Source organism: Rosa rugosa, chromosome 5 (genome assembly GCF_958449725.1).
Source record: "Rosa rugosa chromosome 5, drRosRugo1.1, whole genome shotgun sequence".
Lineage (NCBI taxonomy): Eukaryota > Viridiplantae > Streptophyta > Magnoliopsida > Rosales > Rosaceae > Rosa > Rosa rugosa.
This window is the reverse complement of record NC_084824.1, coordinates 18,511,627-18,530,278: the sequence shown is the minus strand read 5'-3', so window position 1 is coordinate 18,530,278 and position 18,652 is coordinate 18,511,627.

The window sequence follows — 18,652 nt, the reverse complement described above, 5'->3', positions numbered from 1 at the left end:
AGCTTCCTCCTGGTTTGGACGAAAAGGGGAGACAAGAGTGTGCAAATTACACAAATCAATTTATGGCCTAAAACAGGCCTCATGGCAATGGTTCATCAAACTTTCAAGTGCACTCAAATCTGCCGGGTTTCACCAATCATGGTTGGATTTCTCTTTGTTCGTCCGAAACTGTTAAGGAAGGTTTACCGCTTTATTGGTTTATGTGGATGATGTGATACTGGCAGGGAACAGCTTGACATTTTGAAAACTAAACAATTCCTTGCGAGTTGTTTTAAGTTGAAAGACATGGGGCAACTTAAATACTTTATGGGAATAGAAGTGGCGAGATCAAAGAAAGGAATTGCATTATGTCAGAGAAAATATGTTTTGGAGATCCTTGAAGACACTGGTTTCCTTGGTGCCAAGTCCTCACGTTTCCCAATTGAGCAAGGTTTATCACTCACTCAAGCAGATGGAAGTTTGTTAAGTGATCCTTCTCAATGTCGCAGGCTTGTAGGGCGGCTCATATATCTGGCCATTATAAGACCAGATCTTGTTTACGATGTCCATATATTGAGTCAATTTATGGACAAACCACGGCAGCCACACCTTGAGGCAGCACACAAGGTTCTGAGGTATGTCAAGCAAACGCCAGGTCAAGGAATTCTATTGCCTTCCACGGGTTCATTAGAGTTGAAAGCGTTTTGCGACGTTGATTGGGCTCAATGCAGAGACACGAGGAGGTCCGTGTCAGATTATTACGTGCTCTTTGGAAATGCACTTGTTTCATGGAAGACGAAGAAACAAAGCACTGTGGCACGCTCTAGAGCCGAGGCAGAATATCGATCAATGGCGACAGCGTGTTGTGAAATAACTTGGCTGCGTAGCATATTGCGTGATTTGAACATACATCACAAGCAACCAGTTAAGTTATATTGTGACAATCTTGCTGCAATTCATATAGCTTCGAACCCGGTGTTTCATCAGCGCACGAAGCACATATAGATTGACTGTCATGTGGTGTGTGAGAAAGTGCAAAGAGGAGTGATCAAAACAGCTCACATTAGAACCAAGGAGCAGTCGGCCGATTTGTTTACTAAACCGGTGAGTGCAGCACAGTTTAAAGCTTTACTTGGCAAGTTGAGTGTAATTAACATACACTCCAACTTGAGGGGGAGTCTTGAGGAAGGAGATACTGCTGCGTCAGTAAAGGAAGGAATCAGAACGAGTCAATGAGTTAATTTGGTTGATTTGTGTAATCTGTCATAATTGTTTAGATACATTAGTGCTTGATTGTAGGCCTAGCATTGTGGATCGTGTAGTTGTGCACTTTGTTTTAGGCCTGGGCATTTTAACCCGAAAACCCCTACTGGACCGTCTGGTTCGAGCCGGCCTTTTAAAAAAAAAACTAAAAAATGAGAGGCTCGGACCGTTTATGAAAAAAAACGGGCATGTCCCGGGCTTGGGAATCCACCAATCAGAAAACCCGAAAAATCCGAATATATATATATATATATATATATATATATATATATATATATATATATATATATTCCACATGTCGTTCATTTATAGGTTGTCTGAACAAGAATTGTACACCTTACCACATGTAATTCCTTACCCCAATATAAATATTCTTCTATCCTCAGCCGCACGATTGTTCTCTCCTTCTGTCTTCTTCTTTCTCTTTTTCTTCTCTCTTCTTCTTCTTCTTCTCTCTCCTCTGCCAGTCAACCACTTTGCTCCTCTCTTCTTCTTTCTTCTTCTTCTTCTTCCTCCTCAGCCAGTCAACCACTCAACCCCGACGAATATGTTTTTGGACGGATTTCTTCGTCAAATTCCTCGACCTCCTCAAATTCCTTAGGTTCCTTCATCAGCTGATCTGTTTCTAGCCGGATCGGTGATAGATCTTCACCGGATATTCCAAATCTAGAGATGGTGCAAAAGGCCTGAAAACCCGGCCCAGAAAACTTCGGTCCGGGCTCTCTCCGGTCCCGACTTCCCGAAAACTTCATCTGAGACCGACCCGAAAACTTCGGGCTCGGTCCCGGGCTCAACATATTGACCCTCGGGCTGGGACCGTGCCCAGGCCTACTTTGTATAAAGTCTGTATCTTCATACTGTGAATGATAAGAAAACATTCTTCAAATATTGTTTCTCTTGAAATGCAAGCTAGTTGGAAATATGGTATAGTGATGACGTGTGTAAAGGAGGATAGACTAGTGGTGAATTTTCTTATGACGGCAGTGGCGATGGCGATGGTGCTTGTATTTATAGCCTGCTCAAGCTTAAGCTTTGCTCCATCGGTCTTCGTCGGCCATCCTCCGACCATGAGTAGTAGGACTAGTTATGATCCGCTGATGAAATCAATTGGCATAATTACTGATTTGGCCAGGGAAATTTGCAGGGGATGTATGCTGACTATGCTCAAGCATATCCGAGAAGTGTCGTCCCTGTTGTCGTTGTCAACCTATCCGTCAAGGAATCCCTATCGGGCTTTGCCTCGGCTCTTGTGGTTGCTAAGTCTACCCCACCCACGCATATACGAATACATGTAGTTATGTCGGGATGACGTAAAATAGGATTTTAGGATTTCGACTGTTACTGTGGATTTCCTTTAGTGTTAATAACGTATTTATATCAAAAGATTATTCGTCTTTAAAGTAAAACAGTTATTTTTTTTTCATTTTTTTTTGTCAATCTCTATTTACTCTTGTATTATGTTTCTGTAAAATAATAGTAGCTTTCCTGCAAGTGCGTATCAGCGTGCGAATTTTACTTTGTTTGTAAAACGCATTTTATATGTATGTGTAAATTGTTCTTCCTTTCTTGATATGTCGATCATGCGTGCAATATAATTATCTTGTTGTACATAACATAACTCTTGCCACGTGCAAACATTATGAACTGGGTGTATATACGTTTAGCAATCGTTGATATATAGAAATATATCAAAATTTAATGGCTAGAATTCAGTGGAAAGCTACACCATCACGCCTTTTAGTCTACTTATTGTGCAATTTCTTAAATAACAGAAAACAAAAACTTAACTTCTATACATGTGTATATACATTATGTACAATCAGAGATGTTTCCCTGGTCACTAGCTGACCAAGGATTATATGGTCAGTGACCGTCCGATTGAAATCGGACGGTTGACAGTTTTTATCTTTTAAAAAGTTAGAGAACTGTCAACCGTCCGATTTCAATCGGATGGTCACTGACTATATAATCCCTGGTCAGCTAGTGACCAGGTGAACGGGACCGTATGTACAATAAAGCTCACGTGCTTCTAGTCAACACTCATTGCCCAAACTACAAATTAAGAATAGAAAAAAAAAAAGAATAATATATAAGGTAGCATTTTTGGTTTTCACTTTAAAGTTAAAGGTGTCTATTAAGTGAAGTACGTGCCATCAAGTTAGAATTATCGCAAGAATCTGCAACACCCCTACTCCAATTATGGAAGTTGAAGCTACCAAGTAAAACTCTTTCTTTGGAGAGCGTGTAATGGGTTTCTACCTTGTGCTTGGGCTCTGGCTAATTGTAAGATTATTCATGAAGCTAGGTGTCAGAATTAATTGTGGACATAGGGAGGAGTCAATTATCTATTGTTTATGGGAATGCAATGAGGCCAGAGAGGTACAAAAGCTTACTTTTCTAACAGATGTGTGCAAGGGATGGAAGGAAAGGAGTTTTTCAGATTTGTTTTGTCATGTTGCTTCTGTGGTCAAAGAAGAAGAATTGGAATGGTTTGGAGTGGTGGCGTGGAATTTGTGGCATAATAGAAACAAAAAGGTACATGGTCAGAGGGGGATGCAAGCTGTTGAAATATTGGATAAAGCTACTCCTTGGTTGGAATTTTATAAGGCAGGAACAAGGACAAGTGGAAACAAATTGGAAGCTGGAGTTGGGTTGGAATATACAGGTGACAATCAACGCTGGGTTGCTCCACCTGCTGGGTATTGGAAGTTGAATTTCGACGCGGCAATTGACGCTTTGAATGGTTGCTTCGGGACGGGGCGGTGTGTAGGAATGAGATTGAGGAGTGTGTTGGTGTGTTAGCAGTTTTTGGAATTGGTACACCAACACCTCATGCTTGTGAGATAATGGCTTTAATAAATGGATTTCAGTTCTGTGTCCAAGCAGGGGCTACTCATTTGGTGGTGGAAGGTTTTGCAAAAAACGTCATTACAGCACTCTCAGAACAAGCTAGGAGGAGATCTCAGTCATGATGGGGCTTTGCTTGATGAAGCAAGACATCTTGTTAGTCAGTTTACCTCTTGTAGTTGGACTTATGTTCCTAGAATTTGTAATAAGCCCGGCCATTGTGTGGCGAAGGCAGCTTTAAAGTTATTGTTTGCTAATTATTGGTAGCAAATGACGCCAGATTGGCTCATGTCAACAATTGCAAATGATAGATAGTCTTAAGTTTGGAGTGTGGTACTCTTCCCGGGGACTTGTTTAGCTTGGGTTTAATGAGGCTACTAGAAACTCCTTGTTTGTAAGTTATTGCCAAAAGTTAAATGAATATTTTCTCTGATTAAAAAAAACACACACACACCCACAAATTAACTCATTCTGTAATCACCTCAATATTATGCTATTAATATGGTTGATGTAAAACCGTTACCAAAATTGGCAAAATCACATAATTAATTTGATACCAGGTATCCATGATGATTTTTTTTTTTTTTTTAATAAAGGGCTGGTGCGGCTGCCCTCAAGCCTAGATTAATAAAACTGTTGAATACAAAAGGGGGAGGGGGACATAGAGCCTAAACCCTTGATTACAATAAGCATCTAGAGTATTTCCCGAAATGATATCATGAATCTCTACAAAGTACATGTATTATAACTAGTACCAATTAGTAAAGAGTGCTCTATTGGCTACTCCATTTGCTTTGATATAGCGGTGACATAACGGAAAGATAACAAGTATACATAATGATTATTATAAATGAAATTTACAATACCTTAACTAAAAAGCTGTTATGTTAACGGTGTTTTCGCCTCCTAGCTCATATTTCAAATTGTAAAAAAAAATAAAAAATAAAAAATAAAGTAAATTGCTGTGATTATTGAAAATGCATGCAATAAAATGAACACAAACATTGTAGATCATAATGAATACCTTATGCACAAAATCTTTCTCCAAGTTCGTTTAATGTGACAACCAGTGTGTGTCATCAACTCTCTACGTGCATTTTGTAACGCCAATTTAAAGAATTACAAATAGTGACATTCAAGTCAATTACTATACTTAAAGAAAGAAAGAAAAAAAAGTTTAAGATTACATATTGTTAATGCTCAAAGTCTGGCGGTAGCCAAACCTCCGTTTAACGCAGGTCCGGTAGGCGGACCGCTACTCTGTCTACTTGATGATCTTTGCTGGCTACCAAATGAAAGACAGGGCGTCAGAGGGAGACCGCGTTGGGCGGTCTTCACTTCTCCGATGCCTAAGTCAGTTGACACATATAGGCAGCACAATAATAAATGAGTAGTTAATGCGTAAAAATGAAGAGAGAAGAGAGGACCTATTTATAGTTGAGGAGAGGTCTGATCTTCTCTTTGTTTTCGATGTGGGACTGATATGCTTCAGTTCTTAGTTTCAGTAGCTTCTGACGCTGTCTTGGCGCAGCGCGTGGCGGCGCGCCAGCGGTGATCCCGGGGTAATCTTGTGCTCAGGCTGTAGCCCGCCTGGCTGCCTATCCGTGGGTCACTCCTTTGGCGGTAGTTGGTACCTCTGGCGGTACAATGAGCGTGGCTCATTATAGCTAATTATGCTTTGCAAATGTACATGTAGGTACAAGTCCCCCAAGTCCCCAGTCAAGGAGGGCAATCTTGGTTGGGGAGTTGATCGGCGGTTCGAAGCGTTTTCTTCCGCTAGACTTTGCAAAAGCATAATTAGCGTCAGTGCGTTGTCAGCCATGGATTTTACTGAGCAAACGCTTTATACCCTTTTGGGCGGGCCCCTGCTAGGCCCCCCAGGGAGTCCCCCACTCCCCGGCTAAGATGGACCTTCGGATGGTCGCAAAATTGTTTGGTGAGGGGGAGCTGCACGGAGCAGAGGGTGTTGGGTAGCGAGCCCAATCTTTAGTACCCGAGTGACGGGGGTCAACGTACCTGATCAGGGCCGTCGTACTGTTGACTAGTCCCCGTGTCCCGTAGGGACAATCTGACTGTAACACCGCGTGGCGGTCAGTTGTCAGAATGAGGCGTGGCCTCGGGATCCGCCGCTGGCGGGTGTCCCCCCGCTGGTTATAGCAGTAAACAGCGTCCAGTAGACGTGCTTGGCGGTACTTTATTGAGCGGTACCGCGCTGAATAAAGTACGCGACTTGCCAGATAAAAGAGGGTTCCGCTAGAGGTGTGTAGCGGAAGGCGCCCCGTTTGCATGATGACAAGGGAGAAGTTCCGCTGTTGGGTGACTTCGAGAATGACAACTAGTAAAAAGTTCCGCTGGTGGGGTTTCGCTCAGCGGAGACCGTTACTTGGAGAGGACAAGTGAGAAGTTCCGCTGGCGGGGTTTCGCTCAGCGGAGACAGTCACTCAGAGAGGACAAGTGAAAAGTTCCGCTGGCGGGGTTTCGCTCAGCGGAGACCGTCACTTGGAGAGGACAAGTGAGAAGTTCCGCTGGCGGGGTTTCGCTCAGCGGAGACAGTCACTCAGAGGACAAGTGAGAAGTTCCGCTGGCGGGGTTTCGCTCAGCGGAGACCGTCACTTGGAGAGGACAAGTGAGAAGTTCCGCTGGCGGGGTTTCGCTCAACGGAGACAGTCACTCAGAGAGGACAAGTGAGAAGTTCCGCTGGCGGGGTTTCGCTCAGCGGAGACAGTCACTTGGAGAAGGGTGTACTTGTGATTGCTTCCATGACACGCCTCGTCTGACGGCGGTTGACACGTGGCAAATAACTAGAGGGTTAGCGTGTGGAGACGCGTCTCCTCAGTCTGGCCGTCTTCTCGCCATTAATGCGAGTAATGATGGATTTCGTAACCGAGGCGACGCCTCGGTTAATCCGGAGGGTTAGTGCGAGCAGGGGACACGTGTACGGCTGGGGTGTGATGTCGTTTTCTAGCGGACGGCCCAAAAGCCTCTGATGTGGACATAAAAGGGGGGGGAACGCATCGAGAATGGACACTGCGAAAACCATTCGAACCTTAGTCGTCTTCAAGCGCTGCCCATCCCAGATTGAAGAGAGAGAGTGCCGTGCGTTGGTGGGGTTCTCGTGGTCGGAGAGACGAAAACTTCTGTCGTCGGAGAATAGCGAGCATCACCACGCCAGAGAGGTCACGACTGAGGTTAGTGTTCTGGTTATCCTTCTTGTCGCATTCATTTTTGTCGATTTATGGGTTTGGTTGCTATTTCTGGGATTGGTGTGTGAACTCGGTATCTTGGTGTTCGTCGGGGGTGTAGGGTGAGATTTGGGGGTAGGTTATGGTGTTTGACAGAGGGTTGACACTTAGGGTTTTGCTAGATGGTGGAATCTGGGTTGAGGGGGTGTGTTCATATTTTGGTATTTTCTGGGTAGCTGTTCTTGGTGTTCTTTGGTATACCTGATGTAGGGATAGGTTAGATCCTTCTGTGGGCTAACTGATTTGGGTTTTAGGGTTTGGGATGGCCAACGTCGTAGAGATCTCGAGCAGTGAGGACTCCGGGTCTGACGTGTCAATCAGTGCGGCGGATAGGGTTTTTATTGACTCGTTGCGTTCGTCTGCCCGTGCAGGAACCTCACTGCCAGAGCCGCTAGACATCGAGCCGCTACAAACCATACCCTGGGAAGTAGTCATGGGCCGTACGTCGCGTCCGGAGAGTTCTAGGGCGGGTGAGGATGCTGCTGCGCGGAATAGGCGTGAGGAGCGGCTAGCAAGTAACAGCGCCGCCAGTGGTTCCGCTGACGGGGGAAATGTGACGGGGGAGGAAACAGAGTCGGCATGGGTTCTCCAGGATGGGACCCCCATTGACGAGGCGGGAGGGCGGATGACTGCCGCCGCTGTCAACCGGATGAAGCGGATATACCGGCTGCCGGGAGTGGTGAAACTTCGTCAACCGACGGCGGACGAGAAGGCCTCAATTCTTCCAGCGGGGTTCGCCGCTGTTCACGAGGCAATATTCCGCCAAGGAGTGACGTTCCCGCTTGTACCCAACCTTCAGATCTTGGTGTGCGAGTTCGGCGTCGCCTTTGGGCAGATCTGTCCCAACATGTGGCGGTTGATGCTGGCGATGAACTCACTGTGGCGGCTATCCGGGTGTTAGGGGCCGACTGTGGCGGAGGTACTGCACTTCTACGAACTGGTGTACGTGAATCGCCAAGGTTGCAGAGGGCAAGTAAATTTGAGCCGCCGGCAGGGAGCGCCCAAACTGATAGAGAATTTGAGGGATTCGATGTCCTACTGGCGGGGGACGTTTTGCGTGGCAATGACGGGGTGGGAGTATCAAGCGGAGTCCAACGAGGGGGAGCCGACGTTTAGGATTAAGTCGGAGTTTCAGCCAATCCGAGGTTGTCCGTCGATCTCCGCTGAACATAGCTGGCGGTTTATTGTATATGTATTACAACCGTTTTACTGACGCCTCTCTTCTTGTTTTGTAGCGGGACTGCGTTATAACCTGACACGTGAGGAAGAGTGTCGTGTTGCGCGTATCAAAGGCTGTTGGAGGAATCACAATTTGCTGGACTTCCGTCTCCTCACCGGCTGGGAGTTGTTGGTCGATCAACAACTAACGCGCGCTATTGGTAAGAGATCTCCGCCACATTGTATCTCTCGATAACTTGGTTAAAGCTGACGGGTGTTTGCATATTCTCAGATACTCCGCCAGGCAACAAAGCGAGCCGCGACGCTTTTGACAAAGCCATGGACCGCGCTGAGATCGACAATTTCTTGGAGGCGATGTATGCCTTAGGGGAGGCGGCCCAAATGACGGTTGTGAACCCGGAGACTCTGGCGGTGAGCGCATCCGAGGTTCCGGTGGTGCTGCCCATGCCGCACCACTCCCACCTAGCGGCCGACGGTCTGCCCACCGTGCAGGCGGGTGGAAATGCGGGCGGGGGTAAAAAGGGGTCCTCTACCGTGCCGCAGAAAGAAAGAGTGGTCGCCACTCGACGTGGGCCACAGAAAGAAAGAGTTGTGGAGCCGGGGGGGGCTGCCGCTACTGCGGTGGAGAGACAACCGCACAAGGGGCCCAGGCCTGCGCCCACCGGAGACACAAGGGGGATCCTGCGGAAGTGGCGCCAATGTGACTCGGCCGGGGAGGAGGATGATGACGAGACCCTCGGGGTCCATATGCAGAAGAAGGCCCGACAAGACCCGTTGAAGGCCCCCGTGACGGCCGAGAGAGAGATGCCTGTGAGCGATCTGGACTCCTTCGCCGCCTTCACCGAGTTCATGACCGACAGTGAGCAGGAGTTTCTCTATCATCTGTGCGAGCGGTTGGGGTTCGGCGGTCTAGCAGGGATGACGCGGCCAACGACGATCGAGCAGTCGCCCTTTAGCTCAGCCTTTGGGCACCTGGCGGTTGGGCTAAACGAAATGTTCTTGGCAGCCTCCAAGCAACCCCGGATTGAGGTACAGCTCCGGGAGGAGGTTAAGAGACTTGAGAGGGAGCTGGTGGATGCCAAGGACAGGCTGGCGGGTGTGGAGCGACGCCTGATGAAGGCGGACTGCGATGCTGCGGACGCTCGTGGCAAGCTAGAAGTGGCCATCCAGCGGGACGTAGAACGAAATGACCATGTCTCCAAGCTGGAGCAGGACATGGCCTTGCTGCAAGAGCGGGTGGCCGCCAAGGATAAGAAAATTGATATCCTGCAGCGGAAGTCTGCCGCTAGGCAAGGGGAGGTGAAGAGACTGGAGGGTGAGGTGACCCGGCTGAGGGACGAGGGAAGCCGAGCCGCCGCCGCCGCTGTGGAAAAATTCAAACAGTTGGCGGAGTACAAAAAGGCGATGAATGACTCGGCGAAGGCCGGCGCCCTAGCGAACGTGGAGATGCTGAAAGCGAAGGGTGCCATCGACTGGGCGAAGGCGTCCCTGCCCAAGGCGCCGCAAGCAAAGAATGTAGCGCCGACGAAGAAAATCCCGCCAGTACCCAGTCCCTCAGCAGGAGGCGGCAGCTCAGGCAGTGGGTATCATACTCCGGCGGATGGGACCATAGAGACGCCAAGTCCTACCGCTCGAGGGACTGACCAAGTAAGTTGCGTACAGCCGCCGCAGTCCGAAGGAGGCGATGTCGAGGCCAACCCCTGAGATGCCGGACTTGCTCTCTTATGATTTTGTGTAGCCGTTGAGGCTGAATATATATATATATATATATATATATTTTTTTTTTTTTTTTTTGAATGTAACGAATATTTTTGGGTGGGGAGTCCCAGCCCTGAATATATGAATTATGGAATTTTTGATGTTTTGTGATGACATGTCTATACCGCTAGAGTTTTGACTTAGGATTTTCTTTTGCAATCAATGAAACAGTAAAGGAATTAAGATTGGTCCAAGTGCACAACGTAGCGGACGTGGTCCGCTGACGATTACTGGCGTTGCCAGCTGCCCTCAGTGCTAGACTTGGTAACAATGGTTTGAATAATTCCTCGTTTCATTGATAACTGACTGGTCAGTGTTTACAAAAGTGGGGATGTACCCGTTGGGTAGCTTCCCTTAGCTAAATATTGAACAAAAATTTAGCTAAGTCGAGATGCTCCTGGGTAGCGACATGACTATTTGTAGTAATACCGAAGGTGTTCGGTATTTCAAGGGTGGGTCGTAGTGACGCCATCCTTGTCCATTAAGTAGAAGGTGCTTGGGCCAACGACTTCTACTATTTTGTATGGACCTTCCCAAGTTGGGCGGAGTTTTGTTGGCGGTGGAATGACTTCCTTCATTACCCAGTCCCCCAGTTGGAGGTTCCGGGCTTTGACTCTGGCGTTGTAGAAACGTGATACTCGTTGCTTGTTTTGCAGGTTTTGCAAATGGGCCTTGTGTCGTTTTTCCTCTAGGAGGTCCAAGTCCAGGTTGATGCCATCGCCGTTAGTCTCTGGGCGGTAGCACTCGACCCGAGCGGTAGGTTGAGTTACCTCCACAGGCAGAACGGCCTCAGTTCCGAACGTCATACAAAAAGGGGTTTCACCAGTGGCGGAGGATGGAGTCGTCCTGATGGCCCATAGCACTTCTGGAAGCTTTTCCGCCCACAAACCCTTGGCAGTGTCGAGTTTCTTTTTTAGCAGCTTCTTGATTATCTTGTTTGCTGCTTCGACCTGGCCGTTGGTTTGGGGGTGGGCGACAGATGCGAAGCTCATCTTGGTGCCCAGATTTGCGGTGAATGAAATGAGCTCCTCGTTGTTGAACTGTGTGCCGTTGTCTGTAATGATTGTATGTGGGACACCATAGCGGCAGTAAATGTTTTTCCAGAGGAAGTGAATGACCTTGGCGGTAGTGATGGTCGTCAGTGGCTCTGCCTCTATCCACTTGCTGTTGTAGTCGATAGCAACAATGATGTACTTGAACTGTCCTTTGGCGGTTGGGAATTTTCCCATCAAATCGAGGCCCCATGTAGAGTGAACCCATGGACCGATGATGATTGAAAGTGGTTCCGCCGGTGCATGTGGGAGATCAGCGAACTGCTGGCATTTGTGGCAAGATCTTGACACCTGCCGGGCGTCCTCACCAAGCGTAGGCCAAAAGTAGCCCTGTCGCATTGTGCGATTGGCCAGGGATCTGGCGCCCGAGTGGTTTCCACACTCCCCGCCGTGGATTCCTGCCAATACGACCTTTCCCTCCTCTGGGGTTAAACAGCGGAGGTTGGGGTGAGTGAACCCCTGGCGGTAAAGCTTGCCATTCTGAATATTGTAGCGGGTTGCTCTCCGCTAAAGTTGGCGTGCCTTGACCTTATCCTCTGGTAATGTGCCGCTGCGCTTGTATGCAGTGATCTCGTCCATCCAGCTGGGGTTGATTTCAATGTTGAAGATCTCCGCCAGGGTCTTTGTGATGCTTGGCTTGTCGAGGCATTCCACCTTTGTGTCCGCCGGACTTTGATGCGGCTGGGCGGTTGCCAGTCTCGCCAGTGAATCAGCCTTGGCGTTCTTTTCCCTGGGGATTTGTGTGATGGTGTGAAATTTGAACTTTTTTAGCAACGTTTTGACGTATCCCAAGTATGCCGCTAACTGCTGGTCCTTGGCTTGGAAGCTGTCGTTGACCTGGTTAACGACTAATTGAGAGTCGCTGAATATGTTGACGCTGTCAGCCCCTGAGTCAATGGCGAGGAGCAGACCGGCGATAAGTGCCTCGTACTCCGCCGTGTTGTTTGAAGCTTTGAAGTTGAATTTCAACGCGTACTCCGCGTTCAGTCCCCCGGGTCCTGCTAAAATGACTCCGGCGCCGCTGGCCTTGGCGCTGGCGGAGCCGTCCACATGCAGGTTCCACTCTGACTGTAGGGGAGTTGCCCCCTCAACGGTTACCATTTCTGGTCCGGGTTCTGGCTCAGTACCGTGTTCTGGCTGACGGTTGGTGAGTTCAGCGATGAAATCTGCCACTGCCTGGCCCTTCATGGCGGTTCTTGGCTTATATTCTATGTCGAACTCGCTGAGCTCAATGGCCCACTTGCTGAGGCGCCCCGAATGTTCGAGGTTTTGCATCACTTGCCTCAGCGGCTGATTGGTTAACACATGGATCGTATGAGCCTGGAAGTATTGGCGGAGGCGTCTGGCGGCAACGATAAGTGCGAGGGCCAGTTGCTCCAAGGGAGGATATCTTGTTTCTGCTCCGTTCATGCCTCTGCCGGCGTAGAAAACTAGGAGCTCATCTTGGCCTTCCCTTCGGACAATTGCGCAACTTACCGCCGATGCGGATACCGCTAGGTATATGAATAGGGTTTCTCCTTGCACAGGGACAGAAAGGAGAGGGATTGCCGCCAGGTATTCCTTCAGGCCCAGGAACGCCGCCTGACATTCTGGATTCCAGTCGATGACCTTCTTGTGCGTTGTTTTGAGGAGTTTGAAGAATGGGGCACACTTATCAGTGAGTCGAGAGATGAATCGAGAAAGGGCGGTTAACTTGCCCTGGAGGCACTGGACGTCCTTCTTATACTCGGGGTCCGCCAGGTTAAGGATGGCCTGCACCTTGTCTGGGTTAGCCTCGATGCCCTGCTCGCTGACGATGTATCCCAGGAATTTGCTAGTGGTGACCGCAAAGAAACATTTTTCCGGGTTGAGGCGCATACCATAGGCCAAGAGAATGGTTACTATGATCCTGAGGTTTGTCACATGTCCGCTGGCCTTTATGCTCTTAACTAGCATGTCGTCCACGTAGACCTCGATGATTTTTCCCAGATGCTCAGCGAACATGGCGTTCATCAACCGCTGGTAAGTTGCACCGGCGTTCTTCAGGCCGAAAGGCATGACATTGTAGCAGTAGAGGCCCTTGTCGGTGGTGAAGGTGGTGCATTCCTGGTCGCTGGGGTGCATTTTGATCTGATTGTATCCGGAGAAGGCGTCCATCATGCTGAGGAGCTCATGTCTAGCGGTTGAATCGACCAACTGATCGATACGAGGTAGCGGGAAACTATCCTTTGGGCATGCCTTGTTGAGATTTTTGAAGTCAACACACATCCGCCACTTGCCGCTGGGCTTTTTGACCATTACCAAATTTGAGATCCACTGAGGATAGATGACTTGGCGGATGAATCCAATGTCCTGGAGTTTGGTGACCTCCTCTCCGATTGCCCGGTATTTTTCCTCATCGAAGGCCCTCCGCTTCTGCTTGATGGGATAAAAGGAGGGTTTGATGGTCAGTTTATGAGTGATAATTTCAGGGGAGATACCTGGCATGTCCGCATAGGACCATGCAAAGACAGCGGCGTTATGACGTAGGAAGTGAATGAGTTCTGCCTCCACTTCTGGGTCTAGTTGGGCGCCTATGCGGACTGTCCGCTCAGGGTGCTCGTCTGAGATGCAGACAACTTTCAAGGATGTGTCCGGGTTGACCGGCTCCTTCCTTACATACTTCTCCTCCTCATCCCTAGGGTCCTCGAAGATATTTGGTGGCGGTGCCTGGTTTCCCACTGTCAGGATATCATGGCGGCGTGTTGACCGCGCTATAGTCGTTGAATAACACTCGCGTGCCACCTGCTGGCTTCCCCTCACACTGCCCATGCCATTAGGTGTGGGGAACTTCATGAGAAGCATGTATCCGGCGATGATGCACTTAAGCTTGTTGAGCGCCGGTCGTCCGAGGATGGCATTATACGAGCTGAGACAATCAACGATTATGAATTCTGTATATACCTCCGCCATACATGGACTAGCGCCAATAGTCAACCGCATGTAGTCAGAACCGAGCGGTTGTGTGACGTCACCGGAGAAGCTGAGCAGTGGCTCATGGTCCTGGAGCAATTTGTTATTCCGCTTGAGGTGGCTGTAGCAACCGCTAAAGATGACGTTGACAGCGGACCCGCTATCTACCAATATTCTCCCCACTGAGAATCTGCCAAGAATGGCGTCGACCAAGAAGGGGTCATCATGGGGTAGATGCACCCCGCGCTCCTCCTCCTCTGAGAATGTAATAGGTTCCCAACCCGCCTTTGGGATTTTGGCGGATCTCTCGTAGCGGATATGGCAGACTTCCTTTGGGTGATTAGCGCGTGCATAACGCTTCCTTGCTCTGTGAGACATGCCCGTGATTGGAGCACCGCCGTCGATGGTGTTAATGCGGCCCAAGGTCTCTACGTTGGCGATCACGGGTGGCGGTTGGCGCACCTTGAACTGCTCCATCTTGCCTTCACGGTACAAGGTCTCAATGGTCGTTTTCAGTGCGTTGCAGCTGTTGGTATTGTGGCCGCTGTCTTCATGGTACTTGCACCACCTGCCGGTGTTTCTAGGTTTGCCCGTCTTTGGGTATTTTGCTGGGGGCGGTGGCGGGATTTGATCCTTGCACTGATTGTATATTTCCTCGTACGAGGTCGTGAAGACCGTGAACACTGCATACCGCTGAGAAGACTCCGTTTGCCTGTTGCGGTTATCCTCCTGGGTTGGGCGGTTGCCCTTGTGGTATTGGTCCTTCTGCCTCTTGTTCTGGTAGTGGCCCTGTTGCCATTCCCTTTTCTTGTCAGTTGGCGGTGCGGTGGGTGCTTTATTAACGGTCTCATGCTGACTGGAGGTGGGTTGTGTTGTCTTTGCTGGCGTTGCCGGAGGCGGTGGGGCTTCTCCATATGTAATGAATTCCGCCTGGGCGTGAATGACCGCCTCACTCATGATATGGTCATATGCCGCGTTTGGATGGTTGTAGTTGAGGTGATAGAGGAACGGTCCCTTGAGGAGTCCCTGCTTGAAGGCCGCCGATGCCATCGATTTGTCTAGATCGCGGCACTGAGATGCTGCCACCCGCCACCTTGTGACGAATGCCTTTAGTGATTCGTTTTCTCCATGCTAGACGCTGAACAGCTGACTTGTGTTATGATGTCCGGCGGACAATAAGATGAACCGGGAGAGGAAGGTATGTGATAGTGCGTGGAATGAGTCAATGGATCCCGGCGGACATTCGAAGAACCAATTCATTGCCTCTCCGTCCAATGTTTCGCTGAACAAGTGGCACAGGGTGGGGTCGTCAAATCCCTTGTTGTTGGTGACCTTCTTGAAGGTGTCCATGTGGACGAAGGGGTCGGACGTACCGCTGTAGTGTGACATCTTTGGAGTTTTTGCGTACGCAGGTCTGATAGCTTGCAGAATTGCTGCGGTGAAGGGCCCTGGTCTGGACGTGAAAAGTGGACTTTGAGTTGGCGCCGGGGCGCCCGACTCCGCCCGTACCAACCTCTGTTCCAACTGTTGCATCCTCTCCAGAATTTGGGCTGTTGCGTTGCCGGCGGATTCGGCATATGTACTCCGCTGGGCTTGCCTACGCCTTGGCGCGGGCGGATTGCCCTCAGTTCTTGCCCTAGCTTCCGAGCGGTTGGTGCGCGGCACTGACTCTGCCTCCTGCTCCAACATGAGTTGGGGGATGGGCGGTGGTCCCATCCCCAATAGTTCAGGTGGGTCCAGCGGAACCTGCATCTGTATGACTGGTCCTGGTGCTAATGTGCCAGTGTTGGGCTGACTACGCATGGTGCTGTGTGAATGCTCGCTTTGCGCTGGATTGGCAGTTCTTTCCAACGTCCTTTTCAGGCCATCAAAACGTGACATCAGCGTAGCCACCTGTTTTTGGGCCTCAGTCTTCTCTCTGCGCTACTCTTCACGCTCTCTGTTTGCCTTGTGAAGGTCTGCCAGTGCCAGCTCGTACATGGCGGCGAGGTCCTGGCCTGGTGGGCGGCTGCTGCTTGGATTTGCCTCACCGCTGGGGTTGGCCGGGGTGGTGAATAGCGCGCGGTTAACACCTACCGCTGGATTAGAGGGTTGGGGGATGGCGGATTGGTCTGCCTGCTCCTCAGCGTTTCCCCCACTACCGCTAGTCATGGTAGTTGTGATGGGATGACCTTTTGTTCAAGGGTTCCCACAGACGGCGCCAATGTTAATGCTCAAAGTCTGGCGGTAGCCAAACCTCCGTTTAACGCAGGTCCGGTAGGCGGACCGCTACTCTGTCTACTTGATGATCTTTGCTGGCTACCAAATGAAAGACAGGGCGTCAGAGGGAGACCGCGTTGGGTGGTCTTCACTTCTCCGATGCCTAAGTCAGTTGACACATATAGGCAGCACAATAATAAATGAGTAGTTAATGCGTAAAAATGAAGAGAGAAGAGAGGACCTATTTATAGTTGAGGAGAGGTCTGATCTTCTCTTTGTTCTCGATGTGGGACTGATATGCTTCAGTTCTTAGTTTCAGTAGCTTCTGACGCTGTCTTGGCGCAGCGCGTGGCGGCGCGCCAGCGGTGATCCCGGGGTAATCTTGTGCTCAGGCTGTAGCCCGCCTGGCTGCCTATCCGTGGGTCACTCCTTTGGTAGTAGTTGGTACCTCTGGCGGTACAATGAGCGTGTCTCATTATAGCTAATTATGCTTTGCAAATGTACATGTAGGTACACATATTTTGCATGCTTCTTTTTCTTTCACTTTTTCAAAATTAACTCACTAAGATAATCAGTATTCATTTTTACAGATTTTTCCATGCACACCAACCAGCTGAAAACGCGGAAACACGTCTTCTAAGACCTTCATCCCTCTGAAAAATTTTCTTTTGTTAATGGCGCCAATCTCATACCGTTCCTACAAACAGAAAGAATGACACAAAATCAAAAGTTGTAATAAATAAAGAAAATAGCAACCATATATGTGTGTGAGTGTATTTATATATGTGGACTAAATTTAGTTTATGTACCGCAACTTATGACCGAAAATTATGTTAGTCCCTGATTTTCCAATTTAATCAAGTACACTCCTATACTTATCAGTATGATCAGTCCAGATCAAACGTTAACCACTCTGTCAATTTTGATTGTTATGTGCTATCGTAACACAAATGGGACCCACTATTTTATGACTTAGCAATGATATGGAGTAGCCTGGTCACCTCTGCATGTTGAGGTGGCCAAAGAGGACCCACTTCCATGACGTGGTGTATTCTAATTAAAGGAGCGAGTGAGACCTAGCCACCCACCAATTGCTAACAAAAATAAACTCGGAAAGCCATAAACCTAGCTCCAACCTCTTGGTTGGGGGATTTGCCCTCAATCACATAGCTTCTTCTCCTTGCTTCAATTCTTTACATTTCAAGCCTCAAATGATCATTTTTTTCTCAATGCATGGTTTCCTAAAAAGAAAAGGAAATTGATTAAAGAGGGTAAAATAGCATGGAAAATAAATCAATTTATATAATTTTGGGATAAAAATGCATAAGTAATTTGTGACTCAACACCCATCATAAATGAGTTATTGCTAAGAGCCTTAGAACCTAGAACCCTACTTAAAAATGCCTTTGGTAGCAATCGAAAACCAAATACCAGGAGAACCTGACACTATCAGGAGGGGAACCGGACCATGCCAAATTCACAATCTAATTTATTCTTAAAACTTTCAGGACCACCGCACGCAGAAGAAGGCACAAGATGAGAAATAGGAGAATTACTTCTATTTATGTCGTTTATGTTGCTGTTGTCTTGGTTTCTTCTCTTTCTAGTTGCACTAGGACTCAACAATTCTTACTAGCTCAGAGAACTACTTTTCTTTTCTGCAGTTGAATCACGCCTTTTTAATGAAAAACCGGCGCTACCTTGCAGATCAAACAAAATCTCCCAAAATCACACTGCTTGTCGTCGTTAATCTGAAGCTGCTCAACAACAACAAAATTTTTACTACATTGGGATTGATGGCTGTCTAGGGAAAGTAAAAAAACTGACTGTGGAATCTCGGCCCGCCATGCAGTAAAGCCTATAAGTAGGCAAATAAAAAGTACAAACCTTATGTCTCTGAGGTAGGAGTAGATAAGGTGCAGCGGTAGAAAAAGACACTTTATGAGGGCGAGCAAGTCATGAGATCAGCATTATAACGGTTGTTTATGCATCACTTCGAGTCTCAACAGGCTCCTTTGCAACTCACTTAAACATCTGTCAATAGTAGATATGATAAATAATTTGTCTGGTTTGTAATTTAATGGAGTAGCAACCAAGGTACTCTTTTCTTGATCATATGTGGTATTCGCCAATATCTTGGTCATCTGACCAAGGAGCATCACGTTGGCTTTGAAGTAGTTACATGGTACTGGCATTTTGTAG